Here is a 17334-nt window from a genome sequence, read left to right as displayed (position 1 = left end):
CCAATCTGGATGCCAATATTTCTTTCTCTTGCTTGATTGCTCTGGCTAGTACTTTTGACACTACATTAAATAGGAGTGGTAAAAGTGGGCATCCTGTCTTACTTCTGTTCACCCATTTGGGATGATATTGGTGGTGGGTTTGTTATATATGGCTTCTATTGTGTTGAGATACTTTCCTTCTACATGTAATTTGTTCATTCTTTATCATGAAATGACATTGAATTCTGTCAAATGATTTTGCTGCATCTATTGAGATAATCATGATTTTTGTCCTTGATTTTGTTGCTGTGGTGTATCACATTTATTGATTTGTGTGTATTGAACCATTTTTTCATTTCTGAGATGAAATCCGCCTGATCATCATGTAAAATCTTTTTGACATGCTTCTGTATTCTGGTTGCTAATATTTTGTTGAGAATTTTAGTGTCTGTGTTCATCAAGGATATTGGCCTGTATTGTTTTCTTTTTTGTTGTGTCTTTGTCTGGTTTTATTATTAGGGTGATACTGGTCTCATAGAATGAGTCTGGGAGAATGGCCTCTGTTTCAATTTTTGGAATAGTTTCAAGAGAATTGTTATTAATTTCTCCTTAAAGGTTTGGTAGGATTCGGTAATGAAGCCATCTGTTCCTGGGCTTTTCTTTGTTGGGAGACTGCTGATTACTGCTTCAATCCCATTGCTCATTACTGGTACTGTGTTCAGGTTTTCTATTTCTTCTTGGTTCAGTCTTGGTAGTTTGTATCCATTCAGAAATTTATCCATTTTCTCCAGATTTTCAAATTTGTTGGTGTGTGGTTGTTCAAAATAGTCTGTTTTGATTCCCTGTATTTTTGTTTTATCAGTTGTAATGTCTCCTTTTTTATTTCTGATTTTTGTTATTTGTGTCATCTCTTTTCATTTTTTACATAGTCTGACCAATGGCTTGTATATTTTGTTTATCTTCTCAAAAAAACAACTTTTTTTACATTTTTTTTTTTGTAACATTTATTTGGTCTCTATTTCATTTAGTTCTGCTCTGATCTTAATTATTTCTTTTTCTCTGCTAGTTTTAGGTTTGGATTGTTCTTGTTTATTTAGTTCTTTGAGATGTAACATTAGGTTGTTTATTTGAAGTCTTTTTATTCTTTTGAAGTAAGCATTTATTGCAATAAACTTCCCTCAGTACTACTTTTGCAGTTTTCCTTGTTTTTGGTACATTGTGTCTTTATTTTCATTATTTTCAAGAACTTTTTTTTATTTCTTATTTAATTTCCTCTTGGAGCCATAGATTGTTCAGGAGCATGTTGTTTAATTTCCATGTATTTGTATAGTTTTCAAAGTTTTGCTTGTTATTGATGTCTAATTTTAATTTGTCGTGGTCTGAAAAGATAGTTGAAATGATTTCAATTTTTAAAAATTTGTTGAGACTTGATTGTAACTTAACATGTGGTGTATCGTGGTGTATTCCACATGCTGATGATAAGAATGTATATTCTGTATTTGTTGGATGAAATGTTCTGTAGAAGTCTGCCGAGTCCAACTTGTCTAAACAATAGTTTATATCCTATGTTTCTTTGTTGATTTGTTGCCTAGATGATATTTCCAATGTTGATAAAGGGGTATTAAGGTCACCAAAAATTATTGTATTGAGGGGTCTATCTCTCTCTCCAGGTCTAACAGTATTTGCTTTATATATTTCAATGATCTGATATTGGTTGTATATATATTTATGATTGTTGTATCCTCTTGCTGTATAGACTCTTTATCATTATGTAAGGAACTTTTTAATCTCTTTTTATAGATTCCAGTTTAAACTCTATTCTATTTGGTATAAGATAGTTACTCCTCATTTTCGGTTTCCATTTGTGTGGTATATCTTTTTTCATACCTTCACTAGTAGTCTGTGAGAATCTTTACAGGTGAGGTGAGTTTCCTGAAGGCAACATATAGTTTGGTTTAGTTTTTTTAATCCAGACAGTCTATATCATTTGCGTGGGGAATTCAGTCCATTTACATTTAGGGTTGTTGTTTAAAGGCTTTGTCTTACCCGTAGCATTTTATTGATTTTCATACAGTTGTTTTAAATGTCTTTGCTCCTTTCTCTTTTATTGTTTATCATTGGTGTTTGTTTTTGTTTTTTGAAGTGGTAAGATATAGTTTTTTTCTCTTTCTCATTTGCATGTCAATCCTGCCAGTGGGTTTTATTATTTCACATGTGCTCATGGTAGGGATTATCATGTTTTGGATTCCAGATGCAGAACTCCCTTGAGGATTTCTTGTAGGGCTGGTCATATGGTGAACCACCGCTGTTTTTGTTTGTCTCGGAAATACACCATTTCTTCATCATTTTGATGGATAGCCTTCCTGGGTATAGTATTCCTGGCTGGCATTTTCTGTCTTTTAGTACTTTGAATATATATATATATATAATATCATCCCATTCTCTCCTGGCCTGTAAGGTTTCTGGTGATAAATCTGCTGTTAGTCTGATGGAGACTCTCTTATAAGTAACTTGATGCTTTTCTCTTACCATTTTTAGGATTCTTCTTTGTCTTTAATTTTTGAAAGTTTGACTACAATGTGTCTATGAAAGGACCTTTTTGGATTGAATCTGCTTGGGGATCTGTGAGCCTCTTGGATATGAAAGTCTGCATCTCTCCCAATACCTGGGAATATTTCTACTACAATTTCATCAGATAGGTTTTCAATGCCTTTTCCTTTTTCCTCCCCTTCCAGAACACCTGTGATTCAGATATTTGTGGTCTGAAGGTTGCTTCTTCTATTACTCTGCAGTGCCTTTTGAGGAGAGAGTTTCCCTCCTGTAGATGTATTTTATATTGACTGTTGGGTAGGGTGTTTTGGTTCTGGGTAGATGCAGTAGTGAGTCTCTTTGGGGTTAATTCGACCATATTCAATGTTGGAGTTGACTGTGAGTGCTTCTGTGGCCTACGCACTGGATCACTCAGTGGTTCCTTGCTGTAGTGAGTGACCCTGTGTTGGGTTGTTGAGGACATAGATGAGATCTCTAGTTCTTGGGAGAAGTGCCCGAGTGTCCTGTTGCTTTTTGGACGAGGTGAATTACCCTGTGCAAATTTCTGGCACACTGGTTAGTGTCCCTTCACCCTGATACATGCACTGGGGCGTACTGAAACTCCTCAACGTGAATAGATGACCTAGGCAGGGTTTCTTTTTCCTCTTTCCTACAGGTAGAGACTTCTCCTGGGTTTTTGCTTCTCTCTTATTCCTCTTTACTCCTGCCTGGTAAAACACAGGGACACATGAATCTGGGTAAGGAGGAGTTGGTGGCTTTGGTGAGGAGTAGAATGGACTGCTGCGTGGGGAGAAGGGTGGCAGCTGTAGCTATGCTCTGAGGCTGGGCAGTGGTGACAACAGCAGCTGCAAGTCATACTTTCCTATGTGGTTTGTGAACTGGACTGCCAAGGGTGGAGTTGCTGAGCCACTCCTCAGAAAGTGTGTGATACCATTAGGCAGGACTATAGTGAGGGCACCTGTCCAACCATGTATGGGTGGTAAGTGGGCCACAGGCCCACCTAGCTGCTTCTGGATCGTGGGCAGGGCTGTTTATTAGTTTTAATGGCTTTTTAGTGGGGTATTTAGAGTTTTGTATATATAACATTATGTCATCAGCAAACAGAAAAAATTGAAATTTCTTCCCAATTTAGATGACTCTTATTTCTTTTTATTACCCAATTACTCTGGCTAGGACTTCCAGAACTATGTAGAATAGAGGTGGTGGAAGTTGGAATCTTTGTCTTATTATAGATCTTAAAGGAAAATTTTTCAATTTTTCCCTGTTCATTATGTTAACTGTGTGTTTGTCATTTATGGCCTTTATAGTGATGACGTACATTCCTTCTATACCTAATTTGTTGAGAGTTTTTATCATGAAGGGATGTTAAATTTTATCAAATTCTTTTTCTTCAACCATTCAAATGATTGTATAGTTTTCTATTCTGTTAATGTGATGTAGTGTGTTTATTGACTTGCATGTGTTGAAAAAATTTTCCATCCCTGGGATAGAGCCCACTTAGTCATGGTGAAAGACAGTTTGAAAGGAATTGGTATTAGTTCTTCTTAAAAGTTTGGTAGTTTCAGCAATGAAGCCATCAGGTCTTTTCTTTGATGGAAGATGTTTTATTTTTCTATACTCATTATTGGCCTGTTCAGATTTTCTATTTCTTCATGGTTAATATTAGTCACTTTGTTGATTTTTTGAAAAAAACAGTTCTTCATTTTGTTGATCTTTTGTATTGCGTTTTTTGTCTCTATTTTGCTTATTTTGACTCTGATTTTTGTTACTTATTTTGTTCTACTAATTTTAGATTCAGTTTGTTCTTATTATAGTATTTCCCTCAGGTGCAATGTTAGATTATTTGAAATCTGTATTCTTTTTTGATGCAGATGTTCATTGATATAAAATTTCCTCTTAGAACTATTTTTGTTATATCCTATACATTTTAGCATATTGTGTTAATAGTTACTACAAAATGATCCTTGGAGCAATCAATTTTGTTATAATAGGACAATTTCCAAATGTAATTCAAAAGTAAGTAGCCTTTGATAGCCTAGAATTAATGTACGTTTATCATTTTAATACTCATGCAAATTTAAGAAGACTATATATTGAGTATTGGCTAGATAATTTTCAGGATCTAGTGTCAAATAAAAATGTAGTGCTCATTGTTTAAAAGTTATGAATAATTGGAAGGAGACCACAGTAGGTCATGCACAGTGCCTTTCTAAGCAGGCCAAATGTCCATGAAGCTGGCCCTCTCTGTGTTTTTTAGCGGGGTGTGGGGGGGGGCTGTGAGTGCCTGTAGGTTTAGTGTTACTGCTTGGTTCAAGAACAAATCTTTAAATTGAGGAAAACAACACTAAAGAGCATCTCTGCCAGAATTTTTTTTTTAAATTATTGAATATTAGATCCATACAAATGAAAGGGATAGGAAAAAAAATCACGTATCCAATCTCAAATTTAAAGCATGGAATTCTTACATGAACTTCATAATAGGACTTAATATTTCACCTATGTTCCCACTTTTGGGCAACTCTAGATATTATTTCTTTCTTATTTTTTGCTAAAATCTAACTTCTATAAATTCTAATTACTGTCCCCAGTTCTCTCCTAAATAAACAATTCAGAGATAACTCTATTTTCTATTCTGTTATGTAGAACCATGTGAAATTGTCAATATTCAGCCTTTTTGTTCTACAAAAACAGCAGTTTCATGTGTTTCTACCTAACACATCACAGTCCATTAAATATATGTAGGTAGGAACTATAGAGCTGCCTCCCTAAAAATACTATGCACATGCACTGACCTTTTAAAAAACCCGTGTCTTCTGTTCCCCAAACTAATCACACTTTGACTCGTCACCAATTATTTATATGAGAAATTTTCCAGTTGAGTGATTGTAACAATTAGATTTATTAATTTTCTTCTCATAATTTGACATTCTTTATTGAAAAAAAATGATCCAAATGTTGACTAATAGGCTACATAGTGAAATGTGTTTACTAGTTCCCATGACCTAATATAGTGTAAACCATGACTTTGAAAGTTTTTTTTTAAATTTTCTAAACAGTATGTCTTTTATCATAACAATATGTCTGTTGTGCAATTTATATGTGAAACTTAATGAATTTTAAATGCACATCTTCTTTTTATTCTTATTGCCATCAAGTAATTCCTTCAACCATGCTCTGTCTTATTTACCTCTTGATATTATTTTCTATCCTATGATTTTCCAGAATTCTTTCTGTTAAAATTAACAGTTTCTTTGGAATTATATTTCTTTCCATTCTGAGTTCTGAGAGGCATTCTTGAAATGGGACATCATAAACCTATCTGACATGGTAGGCAATAAGCTCAATAATATTGGTTTATGAATAAAGTTGTGAGTTCTGTAAGACTCATGTATACATCACAAAGCAATTTAGTAAAAACAATTATATTAAACTATGGTCTAAATACACAATTTTATGATGGTTTTAATTAACAAGCATAACATAGATACGATGTAGAGCATTGGATTTCTAAAATTTTCGTCTGCTGAACATTTTTCATCAGCAAATTTTGTACAGAAACCCAAGATGAGAAAATTCTTGCTCCCATGGAGCTGCTCTGTTCTCTTGTGCTCTGTAGATATCCCCTTGTGCTGGAAAACAGCAGCAGCAACAGTAGCAACAAGATATTATGACTGAAATGTCATGGCTTTATTTGTTGCTCACATATAGCCCAGTGTCAATCAAGCCACCCTTGTCCATCTTTGAGCTATGGTGCACATTACACATAGCCTTCAAGGTTCTGGAGGCAAAAAAAAGAGAGGGCTTGAAAGTAAGACAGGGGCTTTTTAGAGCTTCATCCCAAAAGTGATACATGGCACTTCAATTCATAGTCTATTCATTAGATATTTTCACACAATCCCAACATAATTAGGAATCTCTGAAACATCTGGAAGTGCATGAATATTTGCTGAGTATTAAGTGCCTATCACAGACTCCCTTTTGCTTTTTAAGATACTCCCTGACTCTTCTAAAGCTTTATATAGCATGATATAAAAACACTGACATAAATGGATAATTTCTCTATGCTTCAAGCAATTTTCCATGAAATATTATTCTCCAATATCAAACTTTTCAAAAGAATTTGGCTTCAAAGAATCCAATGTTTTATTTTCTGAATGAGACTGGAATGCCAAAATTGTGTGTATCAACAAAAGGACTTAGTCATGTGCTTTGATGGACTATCTAGTGTGAAGCCAGGATAATGTCCTATTTTGAAAGCTGGGTCTCAGTGACATCTGACTGCATGGACAGGCTCAGAGGTCACCAGGGCATGTTCAAGATTTCACTTCTAAAAGATTTCTGGGTCTGCTCTGAATAAGTGAGCCCAGAAAATTTAAGAACACAGGAGCAGAGATAGTGCCTTATTCATCTTTTAGTTCTTCACAATTAGCTCTGAACTTGGTATATGTTGGATCTTAAACTAAGTTTGGTTGATACGAAAAGCAGTCTTCAGCTGCTAGGTAGACAGTTTCAAACCAGGCTCTCAAGCTCAATACATCCCAAATCAGTCTTTTACATCAGAATTTTCTTTTACCCTCAGAGTTTCCAATTTTTATTACAGATATTACCTGTCAGACAATCATTTGACCTTAATATTTCAGTCTGTACTGGGTCTTACATATTCATTATTCTCTGTTTTCAATCGTATTTCAAGGGTTGTTGCCTCCAACCCATGCCTTTCTCTCAATTTTATTTTCTCCAGTCTAAGTCATGCACATATTAGCTCTCAAGTCAACTAATATAATAGCCTTCTTCTAATTGATAGTTCTGCCAGAATTGTCATCTTAAAGCAGAACTTGGACTATAATTCTCTAAGGATGTTTCAATGACACCAAAATGAAGACTTTAATAGGTGTTATGTGTAGGGAAAGGAGAGATGGAAAAGTTTGTTTGGTAAATATGTTTATAAAACCTGGGTTAAACAAAGTTGATTAGGATTTGCTTTTTGCTGTTGCTGTGTTAATTTGCATTAGAAATTTTAAAAAAGGCATTGCATATATAGAATTTCTCTAATCTATTTAATAAAGGAATATGTTCTCTTAGAAGCACTATTTCAGAACTGCCGTAGGTCAAACTTTCAGGGATTCCTCACTGTTAACGGAATTAAACCCAGATGTATTTTATTTGGCTCTCCATGACAGCCGTGGTGGACATTTCTGCTGGGTTTTCTTCACACGTGTCTTTTGTTCAGACCAGTTTGCACTCTCAGCTTGTTCATCTTCTACTTCATTTCAATTCTTACTGTTGTTTTTGCATGGCATCTTTGCTACCCAATTACAGTTTTTCTTCTATTGAAAAACCCAAGTCATTTATCATGATTAAATCCCCCTTTTTCTCTACTGAGATTTATTGTTGAAATTTCCCTGTTTCTTCATGTCATAGTCAGAAGTAATCTCTCCACAGACATTTTCCGTAAAAGGATGGAATATTTACTTTTATCCAGAAAGGACTAGGTATTTACACATTATTTAATTATCTAATCAATCTGATAAGGAAATATTAAACCCATTGTATAGGTTAAAGTGTGCTAGTAGTGGGACATACACAGTTAATGCCATGTGTGCAAGTTTTCTCAGCTATTAGCTAGGAAAACTGATTTAAAGCCAGGCATAACTATCTCCAAATCTTTCTGTTGTTTACTCTGTATTCCACATCACTTTGTTTTTATTTCTTTTGTAGTACTTAATGTACTCTGCAATATCTCATAGTGATTTGTAGTTAGAAGTCATTCCTGTTGGAATACAAGCTCTATGAAGACAGACACTATATTTCATTAGATGTATTAACTATCATAAAAAGTTGCATGTCTTGCTGAGTACACATTAATTTGAACTTGATTAATTCTATTATATTTGCTGTCCTTGTAATATTTTGTTTACTTTTATATGATGCCTCATAGTTTGTCTTTATTCAAATTTATGCTAAAATATTTCTGGGATCAAGGCCATGTTGTGTCACTTGTAATTCATATATGTATCCTCTCAAATGCCTGTGCTGTGCTTCTCCAAGACCATCTTTGTGACATTACTACTCCAGGATAAACTTTAGGTTTTAAAGAGTTTACTTTTAAAGGTGACAATAAAACCTATGTCGGTATACAAAAAAGAAAAAAGATTTTCTAGGTCTGCATCAAAGTGGGAAAAATCTGAGGTTAAAAGAGAGATCATCAGTGGCGCAGAGGGAGAACTTTTTAAATAGTCAATTGAAAGCATTTTTACATGTGCTTTGCTCCAGGAGCACAAGTTAAGTACTATAAAGAAGGGGCTAAGTATCAAGAAAGGCTCAAAAATACTTTTCATTGGTAGGCTCAGGCATGGCCCTGAGCTGTTATGCATTGTAGATCACTCTCTCAATTATCATCTTAAGAGTAATATTTGCTTTCTAATACATATTTTAATGTAATCTCATTCTGTGACTGATGTTGGCTGCCTATAGTCACTAAAAATAGAAATGCTTCATTTTTATCTTTAAAAAACTGGATGTCTTCCAAGGTCAAACTTGGGATTTAAGATTTATTTCATAACAGACTAGATGGCAGTTGAAGAATTTACATTGACTCCTGGACAAACACTGCCCCCTTTTTGGTCCATAAACACAAAAGGTGTCCCAGAAATGATTTAGATTATTGAATGATGTGTTTGATCTTATTCATTTACTAGGAAAAATAAAGATAGATAGTTGAGAGTCCCCATTTTCCTTACAAAGACAAACAGAACCCAGATTTTCTCAATTCCTTCAAGGTTCAGGGGTCATACCTCACTTTAAGCTGACAGAGCAATATTCCAAAACCTGGAATTGCTGGAATATTGAAAATTCCTACAAGTGTTTACCACAAGACATCCAGTCTTCTATCAAGATCTTATCTCCAGATATTTTATGGAAAATCCTGAGAAATGCATCATCGGATTAAAATCTGTTCTTTTTATTGCTTTTGATGTGTCACAATGATCTTGCTACAGAAGAGTATTTATTCTGTAGGTCAATCAACTTTTGCCACCTCAAATCAGACTTTTCTAGAATAATGCATCTGCCTCTGCCTCAAGTAAAAACACAAGCTTTTTTCTTAATTCCTCAAAACAGATTTAATACCAGACTATGATATTGTTATTTAATTTTCCTAAGCTTTAGCTATATCCACAGTAGCGTTTTAGATGTAGTTTTCCAATTCCTTCCCAATGAATGAAAGTATTTTCTACTCTCCTCTTTAAGACCATTGTCTTCTATAATTGTACAAAAAATTTTTTCATCACTAAAATAATAATCACCTTTTCTATTATTAGACAGAGAGGCTTATCACTTCACTATCTCAAATTTCTTTATTTCTGAGTTAGATAGCTGTTCACCCTTCTTTAATCTTTAGATTTAAACTTTTTTTTTTTTTTTTTAGATTAGACTTTAGTCTGATTGATGTATTTTTTCTTCAAACAAAGGAATAAATTGCTATATACTCTTCTCCCAGCTAGGTCTACTCATTTGTTTAAGAAAAAATGTATCAAATATTTTTTCTTTGACAGGTACTGTTGTAAATTCAAGGGCTTGGAGACTCATACGTAACCTTCACTCTCATAAAGCTTAGTGTAGTAAGAGATTAATAGGAATCAAATGGTAATATGTGTACTTAGAACCAGGTTACATAATATGAAAGAAGGAACTATGATGCTATAAGACTAAACCTTACTGAGGATGTTACCCTGATGTCTGAAAGATAACTAGGAGTTTACTAGACAAAATAAAACAAAACAAAAAAGTGGCATAGGGTGAGGATATCAGAAAAGAGAGAGAGAGTAAGAGAGAGAAAACAAATGCATATTGTGTGTTGAGAAGAAGTTCGGAACAGGAAAGATTGAAAGAAAACTAGTGTGATTGGAGCTCAGAGAGCACAGGAGGAGTAGGGGGTAAGTTGATATCGGAAGCTGGCGAGTGTGGAGCCACACAGGGTCTTGTAGTGGTTAAGTGGTTTGATCTTTATCAAATAATAGAAAGTTATACATGGGTTTTAGGCTGAGGCACGTGTTAGTTAGGTTTGAAAAAATAATCACTCTGACTGCAGTAGGTAGAGTAAATTGAATGGAAGCTAAAAAGAGATGGGAAGATGACTTAATGGGTTATAGCAGAAGTTCATAACAATACTGTGGATTAGGATAGTGGAACAATTAGGGAAAGATAGATGGATATGAAAACCATTGAAGAGGCGATCTTGTCTGAATTGCTGTTAATTTGGCTCTGAGGAGGGTGAGACATCACGATGCTATGGTATGAATGTTTGTGTTCCTCCCCTGCCCCCCACCAAACTTATATGTTGAAATCCTAAGAGCTAAGGTAGACCCTTTCACCATGTGAGGATGCAGCAGTAAGGTGCTGTCTGTGAGCCAGGAGGTTAGCCCTCACTAGACATCAAGTCTGTTGGTAACTTGATCTTGAACTTCCAGAACTGTGAAAAATAAATTTTTGTTGTTTATAAGCTACATAGTTTATGGTATTTTGTTATAGCAGCCTGAACAGACTAGGACCCAGGGCATCAGGAATAGCTCTAATGTTTTTGGCTTACACAGTTGTATTGACGGTGGTAGAATTTTCCAAGATGGAAATCACTGGTACAGAACTGATGTATGGGGAGAAGCATTCATTTACTTTTGGATATGTTAAGTTTGGAATGTTTTTGAGAGTTGATGTGAAGTATAAAATTGACTTTACTGATTTTTTTTTTTTTTTTTTTTTTTTTTTGTCTTTTTCGTGACCGGCACTCGGCCAGTGAGTGCACCGGCCATTCCTATATAGGATCCGAACCCGCGGCAGGAGCATTGCTGCGCTCCCAGCGCCGCACTCTCCCGAGTGTGCCACGGGCTCGGCCCTGACTTTACTGATTTTGAACTCAAAGGATAGGGCAGAATTAGAAATATGAACTGTTTCACCATGAATCAGCAGAGAAAATAGATCTTACATGTGTGGATGAAATTGATTAGGGAAATAACAAAGTGACAGAATAATTGAGTCTGGGACTGAGCATTGGGGAAGAAAACCAACATGTAACGTGGCCAGTCAGAAAAGGAGGAGGCTCTGAAAAGAAGCAGAAGAAACAGCTGAACATTCAGGTGAATTTATATTTTTTCACCTCCAGAAGAAAAAAAAAAGTCAATCTATCTCATCTGTCTGTGTACGTATGTATGTATGTATGTATGTACGTATGCATGCATGCATGTATGTATGTATGTATCTATGTATCTATCTGTCTGTCTATCTTTCTATCTATCTATCTATCATCTAAATAAATACTTACGTTGTGGTTGCAATGTTCCAGGAACTGCTCTAAGTTCCTTACAACTAAACTCAGTTTGTATAGGGAAGTACATGTAAGAGCAGGAAATAGGGAAGGTGCTATTTTCCAAATTAAGTGAGGTAAATATTTGTAAAGTATAAATGTTTTAGACATAATGGCGATTGCATTAATTAGGATAAGTAAACTACGATAGCAAATAATATCAAAATCTCTGTGACTTAATGATAAGTTCATATCTCATTATGTCATCTAATAATAGTAGATCATAAGAGTTTTCATTGAAGAGTCCTTTGGGGATTCAGACTTCTTCCATAATGTGGATCCTCCCTGTTATAAGTTTGTGGAGACCTCTCCATTTAGCTTGTGGGTAAGGAATGGGCCAGCTGAATCACACAGAAGTTTTCATGGGATCAACTCTGGAGTATCTGACATCATTTCTGCCCATTTTCTATTGATGAGTGCTCAACAGCATGGCCACCTAAGAGCAAGAGAGCCTGGGAAAAGTAGTCTTACTAGCAGGAGGATAAGTAAACAGGTTTTGATAACCACAAAGCATTATTTTTGCAACTAAATCTAGCGTAAGTTAAATAACCTTATAACAAAATTATCTTATTTGTTTTTATTTTTCTTAAAGCATGCAGTCTTGTTATTATAGAATTCAGTCTACTCCATAAAGGGATGTACCGAGCATGTTCCATTGTCTAAAGAAAATAGAAAACAAATATTCACCCCATTACTCTAGGAATTTCTTTGCTCCAGGATCTCAAATAATACCATAAAGGTCTTTTCGGAAATTGGCTGAGGTTTCTTAGAAAATACACAGAAGGGAACAAATTTAGGCATGGAAGTCAATTTACTTGAGCATCTGCATGCTCTCCTGATGGGGCTTGGGGAGCCATCTACTGAATAGTCTGGGGACGAATTCAATTGTGACTTTGACATTTTCCAAGCCAGTCTGTTCTTCCCTGCCTACCATAGGGCTTTCAAAATTGTGCAAATCTAATCACTACAAGTGAGCTCTTTCTATACTACTGACAACTAATATCATAAGCATAGTGGTGGGGAGCTGCACCATACAGTGTTCAATTAAACCGATCAGAATGCATTCTGGCTATGTGTTACTCAAGTTTTCATTCAGATGTACACACAACAGAAGAAACATAGTACATCTTGTCTTCCCTAACTTAAATTACAAGTTTTTGGTCATCACAGCTTCCATGCCTGTGACCCTTAGCAAATATAAACAGTTGGGTCAACCATCGTGTGACAACCACAGCAAGTAAAGTCGTTCCATTGGTTTGGTAATCCCTCTTCCTTCAGAGTTATTTTCTTTCAAGTAACTTACTTTGACTAACATAAACACATTTTGTTTGATGAGAGAAAAAAAAATTATAGCAACTGATATTGTTTTCAAAATATTAAATGTTTTGGAAGATGAAGATATATTTTCATGTGAAGTTTATGATTAGATTTAGCTATGTGTCATGGAAGAGGAAGTTGGAAATAGGAAACTGGGCCAGTAAGATGAAACCTATGGCACAATGTTGAAATCTTCACAGGTAAATGACTTAATATTGATCTTTTATTTGGGTTTGAAGAGCTGTCATGAAGATCTATTGACTTATGTGGCCAGAGATGAAGGTTACAGATACTTTTTCCCAGATCGTATTTCCCCACACGAGGTTTTACAAAAATGTAGCTGGTCTTGTTTTGAAAGATACATTAGGAGAGAGAAAAAACAAAACCACTAGTTTTAATTTCTGACTTTATTCCTGAATTGCATGTAGGTTTATTTAGACTGAACAAGACAGGCAAATGTAAGTGGAGCCTGGAAAGATAAATCCTTAGGGTGTTTATATAAAAATTAAGTATTGGTATACATTGGCCAAAAGAAGAAAGATGCTTTAAAATATGTAAAATATCTTTGCAATGATAGTTTTCAGCTTTCTGGATAACAGTGAAAAAGATTATCTTTGTATTCACTTTCCAATTTTTAGAAACACTAAAAAATATAGAGCCTATGACAGTTAAAAGCTTGGAGTTCTTTAAATGACTATTGTCATTACTTAGATACTACAATATTTTAGGAGTTAAATAAAAAGATCACTAATAGAAACATCCCTGCTTTTAGTTCTTGCCTTTCTGATAGTGCCTATCGATATATATTTGTGTAGTTATTAAATGAATAATAGGAAAAAATTACTTATAGAAATTCTAGTAAGCAATGTTATTATGTATAAGAGAAATTTACCCATTTTATTATTTTATACAGACTAACTTGCTATGGGATTTTATCTACATATTTCTGACTAATCTGACAGCAAATTAAGAAATTAAAGCATTTATGAAAGCTGCCTTAAAATAATTTATTTTAACTCTCTACTGGACATATGAAGAAACCAAGATTCAAGACGTTTTACTTTCTCTGGGAATATTGTTTAATTTATGACATAGCCTGAGAAGGTTAGAACTCTTATCTAAAGATTGAATTCTCTTTCTACCGTACATAATACCAACAAGATTGAATCTGTATGCCAGACACCCCTGTAAGCATCTTACTGATATTAACTCTTGTAATTCTCTAAACAGTTATTGAGTTAGGTGTTTACAGTTGTGCATAGAGTTCATGTTAGTTATTTTTCATGTGGATTTAAGCAGGCAAGTGATCTCATTAGATTTACACTACAAAATTTGCTGTGGGATTTTAAAGGATTTACTGATTTGAGGAGAAGTATAATTGGAGACAAAATGTCTCTTTAGAACACTCTAAAGGAAGAAACCACATATGAGAGGATAAGGGCATCAGGTAAGGCTTTGCTACAGGGGCTGAAGAAGGGGTTGATGGAGATAGAACTGAGGTACTGAATTAGTGATTTATGGGACACATGAGACAAGGAAGCCAGAAATGTTTGAAATCATAAATTTCAAACTTTTCTATTCTCCTTACACTATTTCATCATGTTGACTCCTCTACCTCTCATTTTTGGCACTATGTAGACCTCCCACTCCTTAATTCTTACAGACCTCACGATGTATGCATCTGACCTAGATGCCATTGTCTGTCATTTAACATTTCTGGGCAAAATTCTCAACTTCCTCTTCTCATTTTGTTTCTTCCTGGAAAAACTTTCCTGGATTAACACAAGTGTCTACCTTCTCACCTACACCTGGGCTGCTAGGAAGTCCTGGAGAAAACCATGCAAAGTGGGAACAATACAAATGTCTGTGGTCCGTGCTCTTGTCTCTCTCCTTCATGTGAGAACACCAAATAAGCTCTTCCTCTTCTCTGCAGCAGTTCACCCACCTTCACATACACCTTGCCTTGTCATTACTGCCTTTCCTCATCAACGTTTTACTGTACTGGGCTTTTTTGACACATTAAAGTCGTTCCAGACCTTCAATTGAGTCTTCCTTCAGTTACTTATTTCCCTCCAGTCACTGCCCTGTCTCTATCCACCTTTGCAGCCAAGCTGTTAAGTCACCATGGCTGTATTAGTGTCTCTCAGGATTAAGTCCTAGGCCCTCTCTCTTCACAGTCCATTTCGCTTTTCTGGACAATATTCCCCTCCTTGTGACCTTCCAGGTAGTCTGAAAACCTTATACCTCTACATCCCTCAAGCTCACAAGTATTAGCACAATGGAATTATCACATTGGCTCTGATTTCAGTGTGTGGGGAGGGATCACGTTTTATCAAGTTTTACGTCTAGTGTCCAGTGCCTAGTTCACAGTGGGCACTTGATTCATTTTCCTGAATCACTTGAGTAAAGAAAATAAATAAATTTCAGTGTTAAAGCCAAAGAATAATATCTATCTGTAATTTTACTGACAATAAATCTGATTTACATGCATATTTTCTAGAATATCTCTTTGGTAAAGCGAGGCAAAATTATATCCTCCCCCCAATTTTATTAAGGTATAATTGAAAAATAGTAATTTTATATATTTAAGGTGTACTTCTTCATGTTTTGATAAATTTATACATTGTGAAATGATCACCACACTCGATCTAACTAATATATCTACCACCTCTCGTAATTATTTTTTTTGGAGGGGAGTTATAAGAACACATAAGATCTACCTTCTAAGCAGATTTCAAGTATACAATGCAGTATTGTTAGCTGCAATCACCATGCTGTATATTGGATCTCCAGGAAGTTATATTCTTAATCTTAATCTATGTATGCTTTGGATTATTCTTTCCTGTAAAAACTAAGTATGTATTTACCTAACTAAAAATGGTACCATTTCTATTCAGAATTCTGTGAAGTAAAATTTGGTCTCTGTCTTTAATTATTTCAGAATAGACTTAATTTTTATGTATCTTTATTTACCACCTCTCTAGTTATAGTTATTTTATCATTCTACCTGGTAAAAACAGTCCATCAGGTCTCTAACAGGAGAACAATGACACAAAAACTGGAAATCTATACTATGAACAGGTCTTATATCAACCCTTTGTGATGAATTCTCCCTTTATTTTCAAAGTCTAACTCATCCTGACTGAATCAATCAAAAACCTATTACTTTCATTCTTGGAAGTGTTGCTTTCAAAATCAATAAAAACACAGTTCATTTTTAATATGCAATATATTACAAAAATGAAAATTCCCATTTACTTGAGATGGAAATTTATGAAAAAAACTACAGTAGTTAGATGGAAATGTATATATGCATGTGTATATATATATATATTTCTTCATCACAGGTTTTATATTTCATCTCACTTAAGATTTTCATCAAGGTTAACTTTCTCATGTGCGCACGTGTGTGTGTGTGTGAGTGTGTGTGTGTGTGTGTATTGATACATGATTTAAAAGGAAACCATGAATTATTGCTTTATGGTAAATTGTTGTTCAAGTCTTATGTATCTGAATCATTGGCACAGAACAAATCAGTATTTTTAATGAAGTTTTAACTACGATGGATAATTCTACATGAAAACACATCTCTAGCAAAAATGTCTTCATGGGAGGATTAAAAACATCTAGTTGCATAATAGAAAAATAATTATATTATTTATTTATTAATCATATTATTTATTAATAGGGAATAAATAGAAGCTCTGTCATTTACATGAGAATGATTAATCTGTATGCAGGAACATCTGTTTTTGATGTACTTTAATCACCACCTATCTGTATTTCTACCGCAATTATGGATGCTTGTAATATTTAACTTGAGACAATGATTCAAATCAACATAGTGTAAGATTCTCTTACACTTTTTGGCTTATTTCACTTGAAAATGTATAATGCTTGTGTTCAATGTATAATTATATATGAAATAAGGTTTTTGCTTAATAGAATGCCTTAATATTTGATTATGTCAGTAAAATGAGTGTTATATTTTGTAGTGTACAGTATAATTTTGGAATTTTTAACAAAAGTTTTTTTTTCCACTGAAGTGTTTTTTACTGATCATCCATGAACTTTCTGTATTCTTTCTTTGAATGTGATCACATGGGCATGGAAGAGAAGTTTTTAGAACA

The 17334-nt window shown here is 34.6% G+C and overlaps 1 protein-coding gene across 1 annotated transcript in view; it reads left to right on the top strand.

Annotated features, from left to right (window-relative positions):
* The window catches only part of GPC5 (glypican 5), a 729429-nt gene that overhangs the window by 510674 nt on the left and 201421 nt on the right, over positions 1-17334 (top strand). The gene's annotated exons all lie outside the window — the stretch shown is intronic.

The sequence above is a fragment of the Cynocephalus volans genome, chromosome 7, assembly GCF_027409185.1.
Source record: "Cynocephalus volans isolate mCynVol1 chromosome 7, mCynVol1.pri, whole genome shotgun sequence".
NCBI classification, from domain to species: Eukaryota; Metazoa; Chordata; class Mammalia; order Dermoptera; family Cynocephalidae; genus Cynocephalus; species Cynocephalus volans.
The sequence above is the reverse complement of the archived record's forward strand: the minus strand, read 5'-3'. Positions and strand labels throughout refer to the sequence as shown.